This window comes from Ictalurus punctatus, chromosome 24 (assembly GCF_001660625.3).
Source record: "Ictalurus punctatus breed USDA103 chromosome 24, Coco_2.0, whole genome shotgun sequence".
Lineage (NCBI taxonomy): Eukaryota > Metazoa > Chordata > Actinopteri > Siluriformes > Ictaluridae > Ictalurus > Ictalurus punctatus.
In genome coordinates, this window is record NC_030439.2 from 17,812,813 (window position 1) to 17,827,842 (window position 15,030).

The following is a 15,030-nucleotide window of genomic DNA, read 5'->3' on the forward strand; positions in this document are numbered from 1 at the left end:
ACTGAGAAACTGTGTGAAAACTCAATGACTACATTTACATCCATTCACCCATCCAGCCATCCATTTTCTGTAGCGTTTATCCTTCAGGGTCGCGGGGAACCTGGAGCCTATCCAAGGGGGCATGTGGCACGAAGTGGGGAACACCCTGGACGGGGTGCCAGTCCATCGCAGGGCACAATCACATACACACTCATACACCCATTCATACACTACGGACACTTTGGACATGCCAGTCAGACTACCATGCATGTCTTTGGACTGGGGGAGGAAACCGGAGTACCCGGAGGAAACCCCCGCAGCACGGGGAGAACATGAAATCCGCCACCGTGCACCTGATTATGTTTACACGCACGTCAATATTCTGATATTGATTGTAACGTGACAATATTCGAAGTAGTACTGAGTCATGTAAACGCCGCACCCCGATTGCCCGATTCACATCAAGACAATATTCTGATTTCCTAAATTCAGATTCCCAGCCCTGGAATGTGCCTGTTTTTAATCAGAAATTGTCTGCGTGTAAACGCCTTGCTCGGAAAATCCGCTGAAAGGAGATATACGGCATGCGCATGTTCAGTCGGCAAGGAATTGTGGGTAGCGACAGCAGCGTCTTGAATCTCCTGGGAAATAACAGCGGGAAAGAAAAAGCAAATGTGTAGATCGGCATACGTACAGCAACCACGCGTACCGGAATATACGCATACGGACATCGTGTTTGGAATAAAATACCATGTGACTGTGACGTGCACGTGAACGTCGTCACTGTCCTCCATCCTGAAGAGATATCGCCGGAGTGAAGAGATAATTGTGTTTTAATTATTGACGTGAAAAGTTTATTCTTTTTATTTAAATCAGTCGCGTCTCTAATTATTCTGCACCACTTCTATGAGAAGAATATCTCTCGTCCACTCATCCTCAAGCTAAAGGGAAGGTCAGGGTGTGTTGGCGAGGGCTGAGGCACAGCAGTGGGTCTGACAGCTCCGGTGTGTGCTCAGATCCCTGATGGTGAGATTTACGCCTTCAGTCCTGCACCTTTTCACTTCTCTAATTTCCTGTTTGGAAGTGAGAGCCGGTGAGTGGACGGATATGCTCCATGCGGCCAGACTCGCTGTGTCCTTGATGTCTGAGTCAGCAGAGGAGTCGGGTTCCATGGGTCCGATTTGACTGGCATTCGAATGGGTCTAATATTTATCAGGGTCTGTATGGGTAAATCTTACCGTATATCACTTTCACACCCAAGTGAGGGCTTCTTCTGTACTTTCTTCTGAAAGGGAAATTATAACGTGTCTAGTAATGGAACTGTCCTTCTATATCCTTTCACTTCCTCTCGTTATCACCAGAATCTGACTGAGGAGGATCCGGGTTGCTTTCTGTATTCCACTGCAACCCTTCAATTCAATTCAATTCAATTTGATCCGTATAGCACTTTTTATAATGATGTTGTCTCAAAGCAGCTTTACAGAAATATATAAACACAGGATAGAGGTTTTAAGCGTGTGAATTTTATCCCTATTGAGCGAGCCGGTGGCGACGATGGCGAGGACAAACTCGCCTAAGGTGATATGAGGAAGACGTACGACGCATCATCATCCTGAAAAATGACCTCATCGTCACCAGACCTATATTCTATCGATGGAATGAGAAAAGTGTCCGAAATTTCAGCGTACACCCGGGCATTGACTCTTGAGGTCTCATTGAGGTCTCCTCTGGTCCTTTACCCGACATACAACACCGCATCATAAATGAGCTGGGAGATTTGATTGTTTTCTTCTGGCAGTCATCTTTATCTGTTTGATTAGCAGCACCAGACAAAAGCAGACCTTGGCTAATGCAGATTTATGATTCGTCACTGAATATCACTTTCATCCGATCATCTACACTCCACGACTGCTTCTCTTTAGCCCACGGTAACCTTGTTTTCTTCTGTTCAGGCGTTAGTGCCGGTTTCAGTTTGGCTTTTCTGTACGTGAATCGCGTCTCATTCGGCGGAGTGGAATAAAACTTTTCTTCATAAAGGTGTATAACCCTTTAAACACGTTAGAGAAAATCGTTTCCGGATTTCTTGTCGTTCTACACATTTTCCCTTTCTGTCAATCATTTTGGCTTGAGGTCATACTATTGTTACGGGGGAAGATTTTAGTGACTCGTTAAGGACCGCCGTGACCTTGTCGTGAACAGCGAGGTCTAAAGTGAGGACCGTGTCCTTGCTGTCCTTGTCTCTTATTATGAGCCCTACCCATCCTCGTTAAACACAGCTTTTTCAGCCACTTCATTTCATCCCACTTACAACGCTGCTAAGAGGAAGCCGATTTATTTGAGTTATTTATTTATTTTTCATGCTGACAACCAATTAGCACCTCCAGCACACACCTCCGGCCAGACCTTTGCATCTTTGCATGCGCCAGAAAGCAGACAGTGCACCTTCACTGCGCTTCTACGGCATCCTGGTCGCTTTCGTACGGCCTCTCTGAGCCAAACATGGCAGTGAAAAGGAAACTAAATGTGACTGCACTTTGAATCGGAGCCCTCGACCATCTGAACGAGCAGGAAGTGCCAAGGGGACGCTCGACTTCCTGGGTTGAAGGTTCGGCTTGGCTGTGGCAAGACGGATGAAGCGAACTCACGCATTTTTATTCAATAAACCCCCTCCCTCCTCTCCCCGATCGCAACCACCGCCACAACCACCGCATGCTGTGTTTTTGCAAGTTCGCCGCCAACAGGGTGTCTAATTGCGTCGACGGAGCTGGTGATTAGACACAGATATCCGTTTGACGTTTGGCATTGTTTCTGAAAGTGTCGGCTCAGATTAATGTCGCTCGTTTCGTCTATCTGTTTAGCGTGAGCACGCGTGCGTCTTTGACCGCTTGCCAATCCCGATCATTAGAGGCAGATTTGATGAAGACTTCGAAACACGCTCTCGCGAAACACCTTTCGCTTCACGCGCCGAGACGCCGAGACGACCTGACACTTCATCACAGCACTAATAACACACAACCGCTTCTATGGATAATCAATCGAGAGGCTCGTCAGAGCTAATCGAGGAAACGGCGCATGTTTACAGTTAATGTGTGTCCATGACATAAATAAAGAGGGAAACACTTCGTTAACAGGGCACGCTGTTACAGGATCACAATCATCGTCAACTATGACGCCCTTTAAACCCTGACGTTGATTAGTTTCCAATAACCGCAAGCATTTTATCCTCTTATTTCCAACGGCGACATTTTCTCTATATTACAAAACAGCATGTCGTACTTTTTATCCATTTATAGCTTCTTATACGGTTGTGGAACGTCCACGAGACAAGCTAGTTCCTATTATTGCTTATGTTATAGCAGCTATAAACAGTAATATCTTCACCAGCCTTTCTTTTTCTTTCTCGTGGAGTTAATGAGACAAAACGCTGACAATGGAGACTCCTTCCGTAAACAAACAAATAAATAAATAAATAAATAAACAAACATTTCCGAACCATATCGACAATTACACTTTTTTTTTTTTTTAAAGCAGACCTGTCACCGAAGAAACGACAACGTATTAGAACACGCACATTAACATGACGCTGTGATTTGCCGCTGCACTCCTGTTACACGCGACATTTCTGACCAATCAGAATCGAGACTTCGATACCGCTACGGTGTTAACCTACAGTTCAACGGTGAATTTATTTAACATATGTCCTTAAACGTACACCACGGTGATTAGTTCAAAGCCACGAGCTTTCGATTAAAACAAGCGTTTAATTTCTCGAACAGTTATCGTCGCTAGCCTGCGTTTGGCTTTTAATCTCTTCGTTCTCGCCGAGCGTAATTACCGCCGATTATTTCTCCCCGCTGTTTTTTTTTCCCGCCGCCTAATTGCGAGTGTATCCTTCGCTTATCCTTTTAGTACACCTCTAATAATAATCAAAGTTTAAGGCACATCTGGGATTGCTTATTCCCTATTACGCACACAAACAACCCTATTTCGGGAAGCGTGATGTGTGCTGCATGGTGTGTGATGCGATGCAACCCCATTAGCAGAGCCGCGTGCCAAGGTCGAGCGTGTGCCCGTGTGTATCGCTGGCTGCCAGGACCTCAGGGCATTGTGGGTACGTAATAAACACACGTCAGGAACGAGCGAGTGCATCTGTCTAGTTAAAGCGTGTTGAATATTTCATGGTGACCCGTGCGGAGGCTGGGGCCAGCGCATGTGTGTGTTTGAGGCAGTATGTGCATGTGTGCGTGTGTGTGTGTGTGTGTGTGTGTTTATGTATTGGCTTGTGCAGAGATGTAATGTGTCCACGTGCGCATCAAGGAAACACTCTAATAGAGATCTTTCTGTCTTCCGTCGTCATCGTTGCGAAATTCACAGACAGTGTCGTTTTTCTAAATCTCAGTAATCTTTTGAATATTCCAATGCAAACATTTTCATACCTTATAATAATAAACACCCCCCTGAGACCGAATACGGATCCTCATATCCACAGCCACATCCCTGATGGTAATGTCGTGTGTCTGAAATAGTTATAGAGTACCAATAATGTCGCTGTGGGTGAAAAAAATAATCCTCCCATGTATTTGTTCCCATTATAGTGTCGACTTATGTCGTTGTTGTTGTTGTTGTTGTTTTTATATGAACAATGCTCATGTACATAATATTTCTTCCTCTCCTTTCTTTCATTCGAGTTTTGTTTTTATTTATTTATTTTCCCCCCGTGTCTGTTTGTTTTCACCCTCTGAGGAATTTATTCATTTATATACTGCAAACAGAGTCTTTATTTTCCTCCGCAGAACGAGTTTATATACTGCGTGCCGGCGCGTGTTCGGAGAACATCCGCCATCGTTTTTAAATCCATCGCGTGAAAGCCGGATCGTTAACATCACGGCGAGTGCTGTTACTAAGTAACGGATAAACCACCTAAGCGGGTGCGGTTACAGGTAAATAATCAACGATGGCGTGTGGCCTGACGTGGAGCGGAGTTACCCCAAAGTTGAGTGTTTTTCTCACAAAAGCAGAATGTTACATTGATTATACCTACTCGTATTTTATTATTAAACAGCGCACTTTCTTGCTGCTACAGCATTTATAAAAAATATCGCACTGAATTTCTTGACCTGGCTGCTACTGCAATGACTGCTATGTCCATATTTGGTATAAGCTAATCTGCTGAATATTAAGGCATAGCATGTTACGTTTACATTCACAGCAATTTATTGTTAATCTTTGGCGCTATCTGTTATATCGGACACGTTCACGTTAAAACTGCGCGCTGTTCGGCGCTACACTGTCACACTTACCGTGCCTGTTGACCTGTTTTAGTAGTTCCTGTACTGTCCTGTGTTGTTAGCACGTTTTCCCGTGCACTTTATGTAGAATTTGTACATTGAGAGGAAATATTCGCATAAATCGCATTCAATGCATGGAAACGTGTCGATGCACGGTTTACGCAAAATGGAAAAAAAATACGCATGCGCACGGGTAAGAAACGAGACTCCTGGTGTTCCGTTTAAACTCAATTGACCGGAATTGGCTGTCGTTTTTCGTCAATTCAATCTAAACTCAAATAAACAATAGCTAAATGTCAAAACAAAAAAAAAACATTCCGTCTGTCATCTTTCTGCACCGAAATCTGTATTAATAATTAACAGAGAAGCTCTGTATTGTCCGTCTACCTTCTGTTACACTTTTCTACCACTAGGGGGTCCGGCATGCGTAGCATGCGGATATATTCGCATAAATCCCATTCAATGCATAGAAACGTGTCAGTGCATGGTTTACACAAAAAAGAACTTTATGTAGAATTTGTAGGTCTTTATTTAGTTCTGTGTCGTCCCATGCGGTTAGCGTGTCGTTTTATTCGTTTTACTGTGTACCGTACCAGCTGTATATGGTTGAAATGACAATAAACGGCACTTGACTTGACTTTTATCCACGTATAGTGACATTTAATGATGTGGAATGTCCATGATAGGAGTTATCACTTACATTATAGCAGCTATAAACAGTCCCTCCGTCACCTGCCTCTCTTTTTTTCTTTCTCATTTATCAGTCAAAACAAACACAAACATACAAACTCAAAGACTTTTATCTATATCAGAAAATCTACAGCGTTATTTCTGACTGACACAAATGACTGGAACTGAAGACTCCTTCCTGCTAAATAATCGTCTCCTCACAGGTTTTACTCTGTTAAACGGGCTTTTAAATGTGTTCGTTTTGAGCCTTAGATTGCGTAGAGCATCCGCCATATCAGTCCTACGGTCACTACGTTGTTACCATAGAAACGATAATGTACTGGAGTGAGAGCATTAATATAAACCTGTGATTTGCTTTGTAGTCGGGACTACTGTCGGCGCTGTTGTTGTAGAAAATGAAGTAATTCCTTCTGACCAATCAGATTTCAGAATTAAAGAGCGCTGTGGCGCGAGAAACAAATAATCGCTAGCTAACAGCTAGCTAAAGTTAGCAACATGAGGGGTATTAGTGAAGTAGAAAAAAAACAACGGAGGAGAAAATCTGCATGTGGAAGAGATCGCTCCAGAGGAAATGCTCTCTTAAAGTTCTCGGACATGATAAACAGTAAGAGCGCACAAACTGTTAGCGGGCTAAGAAGAAACATGCTTGCTAGTTTAACTAGCCACATACCCGGGGCTCGATCTGAAGTGGATGCAAGTGAAACATATTTTTCAAAAATAACAATAATAAATCTCAAAGACTGTCTTCATTTGTCATCACGTTTGGAATGTAATTTTTTTTATTATTCTCCCTGACTCCGAAATAGCCAAGCAGACTTTAGCTTTATAGCTTAGCATGCTTGCTAGGCTTGATCTCTGGCTAACTTTCTATTAGACTTTCTATCTTTCTGTCAGTTTTACGGACTCCAAAACAACTTAATGACATTTAGAAAAAAACGCTTGCAAAGGAAATTGGCTTGTTTTCTCCCCTCAGATAAAGCATGTATACAATGTACCTGTTTGTCATTTGATCTCATTGTGCCCTCCTCACACCATCACATGAAGTTATATATAATCTGTAGCTAATATTCTGATCTACTTCTGTCATGTTAGCTAACCTTTTAGCAGCTTGACTTTGCTTTTCTCCTCGGTACACATATTTAAGCAATACGGTTAAAAGCAATACGATTTTTAAAAGGGCAGCACAGAGGGACCCTAGATAGTGCCCATACAGCCTAATGAACGAGCCCTGATATATCACTCTACATAATCAGGGTTCTCCCTAGGTTTTCAGAGGACTTAGTAGAGTGCTGACTGGGCTCCAGGGGAGGTTGAAATAATTTCAAGTCGTTTTAAGTTTTCCGTGTAGTTTCCGACCGTTATCCGTACCGTATTTGTGAAACAAAGCTGGCGACACATATTGTCAAAAGTCTATTCATTTCATCAAATGACTTGTTTGAGATTTTAATGAAAATAAACACCTTTTTAAACGTTCATTCGGCTTAAGGTGCTCCGCAAAAACACTTAGCCTTTCTGCGATAAGGAAAACCCTGATAATGAAAAAAAAAAAAAGATGCTTGTTCCAACGCACATACGACAAAATGTAAAGTCGTCTTTTAGCAAATAAAAACAAGACAAAAATGAAGAGCGGTAAAGCTTTGAGCGGTCTCACTGCAAAGCCGGTTAATTAACGATACATGCGTAGCATGGTCAGGAGCGTGCGGATATATTCGCATAAATTCCATTCAATGCATAGAAACGTGTCAGTGCATGGTTTACACAAAAAAGAAAAAAAAAACACAACACGGGTAATAAACGAGACTCCTGGTGTCAATTAAATCTAAACTCAATAAACAATAGCTAAATGTCAAAAGAAAAAAAACATTGAAATTTTACACTGCACATATCCGATGCTGGAAAGACAGATTTGTGAGACCAGCTTGTCTGCCCTCTTTTTAAACAACAAACATCCGTTCATCTACACTTTCGCTTTCTCCAGCTCATGGTGGATTTGGAGACTATTAGGGGAACACCACTGGGAGTGAGGTAGGGATACACCCGGAATGGGTCACCAGTCTATATCAGGGCAGCAAGCGCACACCTTGAGTCACTTTAGTACAGCCAGTGTTTCTGGGAATTTGGAGGAAACCAGAGAACCCAGAGTTAACCCACATGGATGTGGGAGAACATTTGAAAGGTGCTGTACCAATGGTGCCCTCCTTCCATGTAATATTCTGAATATTCATCCTACACAGCGCCGTCTGTGGGCCTGGAGTGCATCCCATGGAACTCGAGGCACAAGGCGGGGGACACCATGGATGGGGTGACAACCCATCACATGGCACAATCACAGACACATTCACACACTATGGACAGTTTGGAAATGCCAATCAGCCACCAATGCATGACTTTGGACTGAAACCCAGAGTACCTGGAGGAAACCCTCAAGGCAAGGGGAGAACACGCATGCTCCGAACACAAAGAGTGGTGGCGGGATTTGAACCCACGACCTGAGAGGTGCGAAGCAAACGTGCCTAGGGTTACCACTTTATAAAATGTATTGTATACAGTACTGTATATTACTGAAAACTGTGATGCAGTTCCGCCTTCTAAAGACTTCAGCGCTCCATTTAGTGTTCCCACGTCCATGGTTCATCTCTACTTTCAAATCACTGCTGTGTTGATATTAAAACCTACAGTCAAACGAAACAATAAATTATCCCTAAATCCCAGAACAAACTGACCCCAAGGCTGCACCGTAGTCAATTCATTTACTTTAAAGTCTAAGTCCTGGCTAAATCACCTCACTCACACGTCCAAGTCAAGTCCTCACTGGCCTCTTCCCAAAATAAAAGTCAGCTTAATGGACTGCACTAGGCTGTAGTCGTGTAACATTATATACCTTTGAAGAAATTGTTATTTACGTTTACAGGACAGAGTATGCAACATTCCAATGTAAGTCAAAGTCTGAGTCCCCATAAGGTTATATAGGTTATGTCCAAGTCGTATGATGAAATCATGACCTCAATTCATAGACTGTATATTAATTATCACATACATCGGCATGGAAGATGTACGATGTTTCATTGCAAACAGGGCAAGACATTCAGCAACGATAGTCATGCTCTTTAAAAAAAAAAACAGTGTACTGGGTTTAGAAAGGACATCTTTTTGCATTAGTTTTGAGTTTGGGCGACGTTTTTCACACAGATCTGGCAACCTTGACCTCCTCTGTCATCATACATTCCCATGCTATCAGTATGCGGATGATTGGAAGCCAGAAGTTTGATGTTTAACAATGAGCAAAAGAAAGCACCGAACAAGAACACAGTGTAATCACGGTAGCTATCGAACTAGGTTTGTATAACACTAATGCTAGAAACTTAAGATGTTACATGAAGTAGTTTCTGTTATATGTCTAAATCCATATTCTGCTAGCTACAGTGGTGCTTAAGAGTTTTTCTATATTACTGCATAACTATGACTTAAAACATCATCAGATTTCCTAAAAGTCGATAAAGAGATCCCAATTAAAGAAATGAGACAAAAATATGATACTTGTTCATTTATTTATTAGGAAAATGATCCAATATTACGTATCTCTGAGTGGCAAAATTATGTGAACCTTTGCGTTCAGTATCCGGTGTGACCCCCTCGTGCAGCTATAACTGCAGCTAAACGTTCGGGGTAAGTGTTGATCAGTCCTGCACATCGGCTTGGAGGCATTTTAACCCGTTCCTCAGTACAGAACAGCTTCATCTCTGCCATGTTTGTAGGGTTTCCTCACATGAACTGCTTCCTTGAGGTCCTTCCACAACAGTTCTATCAGATTAAGGTCAGGACGTGGACTTTCCCATTCATATTCTTCTTTAATCATTCTTCGGTAGAACGACTTATTTGCTTAGGGTCGTTATCTCGCCGCATGCCCCACTTCCTCTTGAGATTCAGTTTATGAACAGATGTCCTGACATTTTCCTTTAGAATTCGCTGGTATTATTCAGAATTCATTGTTCCACCAATCCTGGCCCAGATGCAGCAAAAAAAATACCATGATACTACCACCACCACGTTTCACAGATGGGATAAGGTTCTTACAGTATGCTGGAATGCAGTGTTTTCCTTTCTCCAGACATAACTGTTACGTGCACAGAGTTTCACGTGCCCTTGTTTGTTTGTTTGTTTGTTTGTCGCTTCACTTGTTTGTGTGCTCCTTTTGTTCTTCTTCAATTCTCTCTCTCTCACCCTCTCCGTTTTCCACAGTTCCTGCCAATCGGTGGACCGACCATCATTCATCATAACCGCTAGGCCAATCGAAGACCAGGGAACACCGAAATGGGCGGAGCTTTGACTTTAAAAGGCTCACGGCGACGACCGCAGGACAAGCATGTGACTTGTTGGTTTAGCGTTCTGCTGGTTTGGTGCTTCGCTCCGTGTTTGCTTCATGTTTTGACACTGCCTGGTTTGTTAAGCTTGGTGCTAAACTTATGTATTTATGCCTGCCGGTGGTGTTAACAGTATGTGGTGTTGGTTTATGTGCTATTTAGCGTGTCCCACAGTCTCTATTGTTAACTCCCCCCATCCTTTCAGATATTAGTATAACCCTAGGGAAGACAAACTCCTTAAATAGAAATACATGCATTTACAAACTTCATTTTTTGTAGTAACATGGACATAGTGTAACAACAAGATTTAAAAGCTACATGAGGCTGTAATCACTGTTTAGAGCGGACCTTTCGAATTCGATGATTAGCATAGCCGTAGGAACGCTTTAAAAATGGTAGTCTGCACCTTTAAAGAACAAGAGCGTAAAAGAATGCACATTGTCTCAGCGAATAATGGAAAGCATACATCTGCAGTATTATTCAAGCAGTTTCCTTCAAGCCAAGTATTTCTAATACAGCACGTGTACAGTATAACATAGTCGCGGATTTAATGAACGTGAACGAGGAGGATTGTTTACTCTTAAACGTGACTTAAGATGACGTTAAATATATATTGTCTAATGTTATCTAAGACAGATTTTATTGCACGACTCTAAAACGTCACCAGCATTGAGATGGGGTAGGGCTTTCAAGAAGGGTTGGTTAATACTGGGGGGTTCGAAAGACCAGCGCGTCTCAGCTCTTCTTTATATTTTGGCATATTTTTTGTGTGGCCAAAAGTATATGGACGCCTGAACATTCCAAAACCACGGCTATTAAATGTGGAGTTGTTTCCCCTTTGCTGTTATAATAACCTTCCCTCTTCTGGGAAGGCTTTCCAGTAGATTTTGTTGGGCGTGGCTGTTGGAATTTGTGATCATTCAGCTATTGATGTCGGGTGAGGAGGTCTGGGGTGCAGTCGGTGTTCCAGTTCATCCCAAAGGTGTTCAGTAGGGTTGAGGTCAGGCCTATGTGCAGGACACTCGAGTTCTTCCACACCAACCTTTGGCAAACCATGTCTTCATGGAGCTCGCTTTGTGCACAGGGGCGTCGTCATGCTGGAACACGTTTGAGCAAGGACAAGGGAAACTGTCCTTCTACAGCATACAAAGACATTTTATACAACTGTGTGCTTTGAACTTTGTGTTAACAGTTTGAAGAAGGCCCACTTACAGTATAGGTCTCATGGTCAGGTGTCCACATACTGTCGGCCATATAGTGTAGCTCATACTAGCGTAGCCTGATGTGGAGCTCCACTGCTAAATGCATAACGCTAGTCAGGTCAGGTAATATAATATAGTCAGAGTAAATGTCACTGGATATCTTAACAGTGTAATACCGTGTGTAGTAGGGACGATAATATCGATCTATCACACCTAGACGAAGTAGAAATCACCAGCCGTCACTGCACATTAGAACCAATACATAGTGTTTTTTATTATTTTTATTTTAAACTACTAAAAGAACATTTTGAAATAATAATATTCGGTCGGGTTGATGAACTTTTATACAGTGAGAGTCAAGGAAAAAAAAAAAAACACATTTAATGTGGTTGTGTGCAAGGTTTGCAGATTTATTTAAAGAAATGCTTTCAAGGACTCTCACTAAATAGAAATGCACGTTCTAATGGAACTTCATTCAAGTAGCAAATCACCAGCGTGGGATTCACACGTGCAGGCTGGAAATAATGACTTTAGTGGTGAAAAAAGAACCGCACATGGCTAGTACAGCACATTAAACGGACTGAGAGGAATACAAGAAATAATCATTTTTTTTAAAACAATAATAATAAAGGGAGACTCGGATCTGCAGATAAAAACTCAATTTACTAAATTTAGAATTGATTCATTTATATTGGGTCTCTCTTTCCAAGTAATGATGGAAAATCCTGTTGGAAAAATCTCTCACCGGCTATTGTATCCTGAATTTCATTTCATAGTCATCGAAGTAGGTCTGCTTTATTGTCTTTGCGTTATTTTATTTATAGATGCGTTGCGTTTTGAGTTCCTATTTCTCATTCAGTCCATGCGTAAGTGCAGAGGTAATCTCCTTTGTCTTTTAGTAATTTTTTATAAATGTATTATAAATGTTTGTCCCTTAGCATATCGTATATCTAATATATATATATATATATATACATATATGTGTGTGTGTGTGCACTGTGTGAAAAAGCTTCAGTTACAGAGAATTATGAGTGTTCCAGTGTTTAATATTTGTGCATATGTGTATATATTGTGAAAATCTGTGACTGTTTTGTATTTATTTATTTTATTTATTTACAGGTGTGCCCATTTTTATAAAACAAGCTTTAGTGCATAAAACAATAGTGTATAGATGTATTAAATGTTCCTCGTTCCACTTAAGGGCAAGCTGTTATAGGAAAATAATCAACAACAGGGTGAGGTTATGAAGCAGAGTTACTGCTACCACGCCGAAGTGTTTTATTCTTCTCCCACCACAGCAATCAGCCACTGATTGCCATTTTTATTCATGCCAATGGTTTATCCCTCTATAGTTACATTCTTTCTATCATCAGCCTCTCTTTTCTTTCTTTTTTTCCCCCCTCTTGAAGTTTCCAAGACAAAAACACTGCTTGCCATGTCACCCGGAACCCAGAAAGTCCTCTGTCTTGAAGATTTTCTCATGACTGGGTTTCTCAAACTTACTGACTGGTTGCAAAAGTGCTGACACTGGAGACTCCTTCCATAAATGTTAAATAAATGTCTCCTCACAGAAAACTTCACCGTGTCAGCAATGACTCTGATCTGTTTATTTTTAGGCTTAGGATATGTTGAGTATACACTATACAAGTCCCTGTCAATGAGATGTAACTATAAAAAAAAAATTAAAAAATTAAAAAACGATAGCATATTAGTACGAGCGCATTAATATAATCCTCGTAGCCGGAACTACTGTCAGAGCTTCTGTCATAGAAAACTATTCAACACCTTCTGGCCAATCAGAGTAGAGAATACAACAATGCTGTGTTCTAAGACATTCTGACTTTAGTAGCGTAGATGTGTACAGATCTAGTGACGCGTAGAGAAGAGCGTGCGAGTTTGTCACTCATTTCCATGTTTGCATTTTTATGTTTTATAATGAAGCAGCTATCGGAGATGAATGAATGCATGAACGAAATGCGGCTTTAGAGTCGATGATGGAATTGGAATTGTGTATAGCAATGTTGCATGGTGTGAATATTTAATATTATAAAATATACTTAATATAATATTTAAGTCGGTGTGCTTATACGTAGTTTTGTGCCAATTCAGAAGCCAGTGGCAATAATATTGGATAAGCATCAGTGTCAAATCAAATCAAATCCTTTCAAATCCAATCAAATCCGTCCTGGTGGAGTATCGTGTGGATTTTCTGTCACCTATAATAAGTATTAATGCATACACGTGTTATCATTTCTTACACCTAGAATCGGGGTCGTTTATGCAGCTTTTCCTTAAAATGCTATTTTGTGTATTTGATAGAATTACCAAAGGAATGAAAGGTCTTATCGGGGTGATGGTGCCATCAAGGGAACCTGTTTTGTCCAAGTAAGTCACATATACAATACTTTTTTTTTTTTGCGTATCCCAGCTTGTTAGGAAGCCATGATACGGCACGCCTGGAGCAGATAGGGTTAAGGGCTTTGCTCAAGGTCCCAACAGTGGCAGTGTTGTGGTGCTGAGGCTTGAGTGAGTCCCCGACCTTCTGATCAGCAACCCCGAGTCTTAACTGAGCCACTGCACCCCCCCCCAATACAGTACAATGGGGTCCAAACATCTGGGACTTTTTTTTTTCTCTCTCTCCATTTAAAATAGGACATACATTTTTGAAATATTTCAAACTAAGAACGTAAACGTTCAATATCTTGCTATCGAAGATGTTCAAGATTCGGCACTACTCCCACAGTAGGTTCCTATTTAAATGTAAGCAAATGTGCGATATTGACCATGTTATCTGCTCCGTACATGAGATTTTCCTCGCGCCTGATCTCTTCTGTTGCAGCATGTGTTCGGATGACACTCCCGATGGATTTGATCTCAAATGGATCATAAGGTTTTGCACAGACTTGTGGAGTCCACGCCAGCTCGAGTACACGCCGTCATTAAAGCAACAAAGGGGACGGAGCAGACACTAAGAAACTCTGACGTTCATGTCAATATTTCAAAGATTCTACTTTTCCCTCAATTTCTCGTCAGTCGTATCGTTCGTTATGAAAATTGTCGCGTTAAATCCGAAAAGAAGCGTTTTCACTAGCGCTCTCAGACTTTTGGACCCCCACTGTATGCACATTATTTTAAATGGATATTCACATGTACTGTATATTCACGTTTTCAGGTTAAAGACATACACTAAACATGCACCCTTGGTGGTACCACCTCAGCAATAAGCAAAAGTAGAGAGTGTACAGATTGATGCATAGGCTATAGAGAAAGTCTTCAGGTATACCGTGAGTGTTCGATCATCAACAAAGAAAAAACAGAGTGCTTTATGAGCCTGGAATGCAGCAAATGTATTTAAATCAACTGAGCCTTGGGTATGAAGAATCATGTGCAACACCAGTGTGTGAGCATGTGTGCAGAATTTGATTGAAAACCATATTTTGTTGTTGTTGTTTGTTTGTTTGTTTGTTTTTTGGTTGAAAATCGTATGAATGAATGCAATCCCAGTACTCC

At 41.5% G+C, this 15,030-nt stretch overlaps 1 protein-coding gene across 1 annotated transcript in view; it reads right to left on the reverse strand.

Annotated features, from left to right (window-relative positions):
* olfm2a (olfactomedin 2a) overlaps positions 1 to 15,030 on the reverse strand; it is a 114,531-nt gene that overhangs the window by 98,351 nt on the left and 1,150 nt on the right. The window lies entirely within an intron of this gene.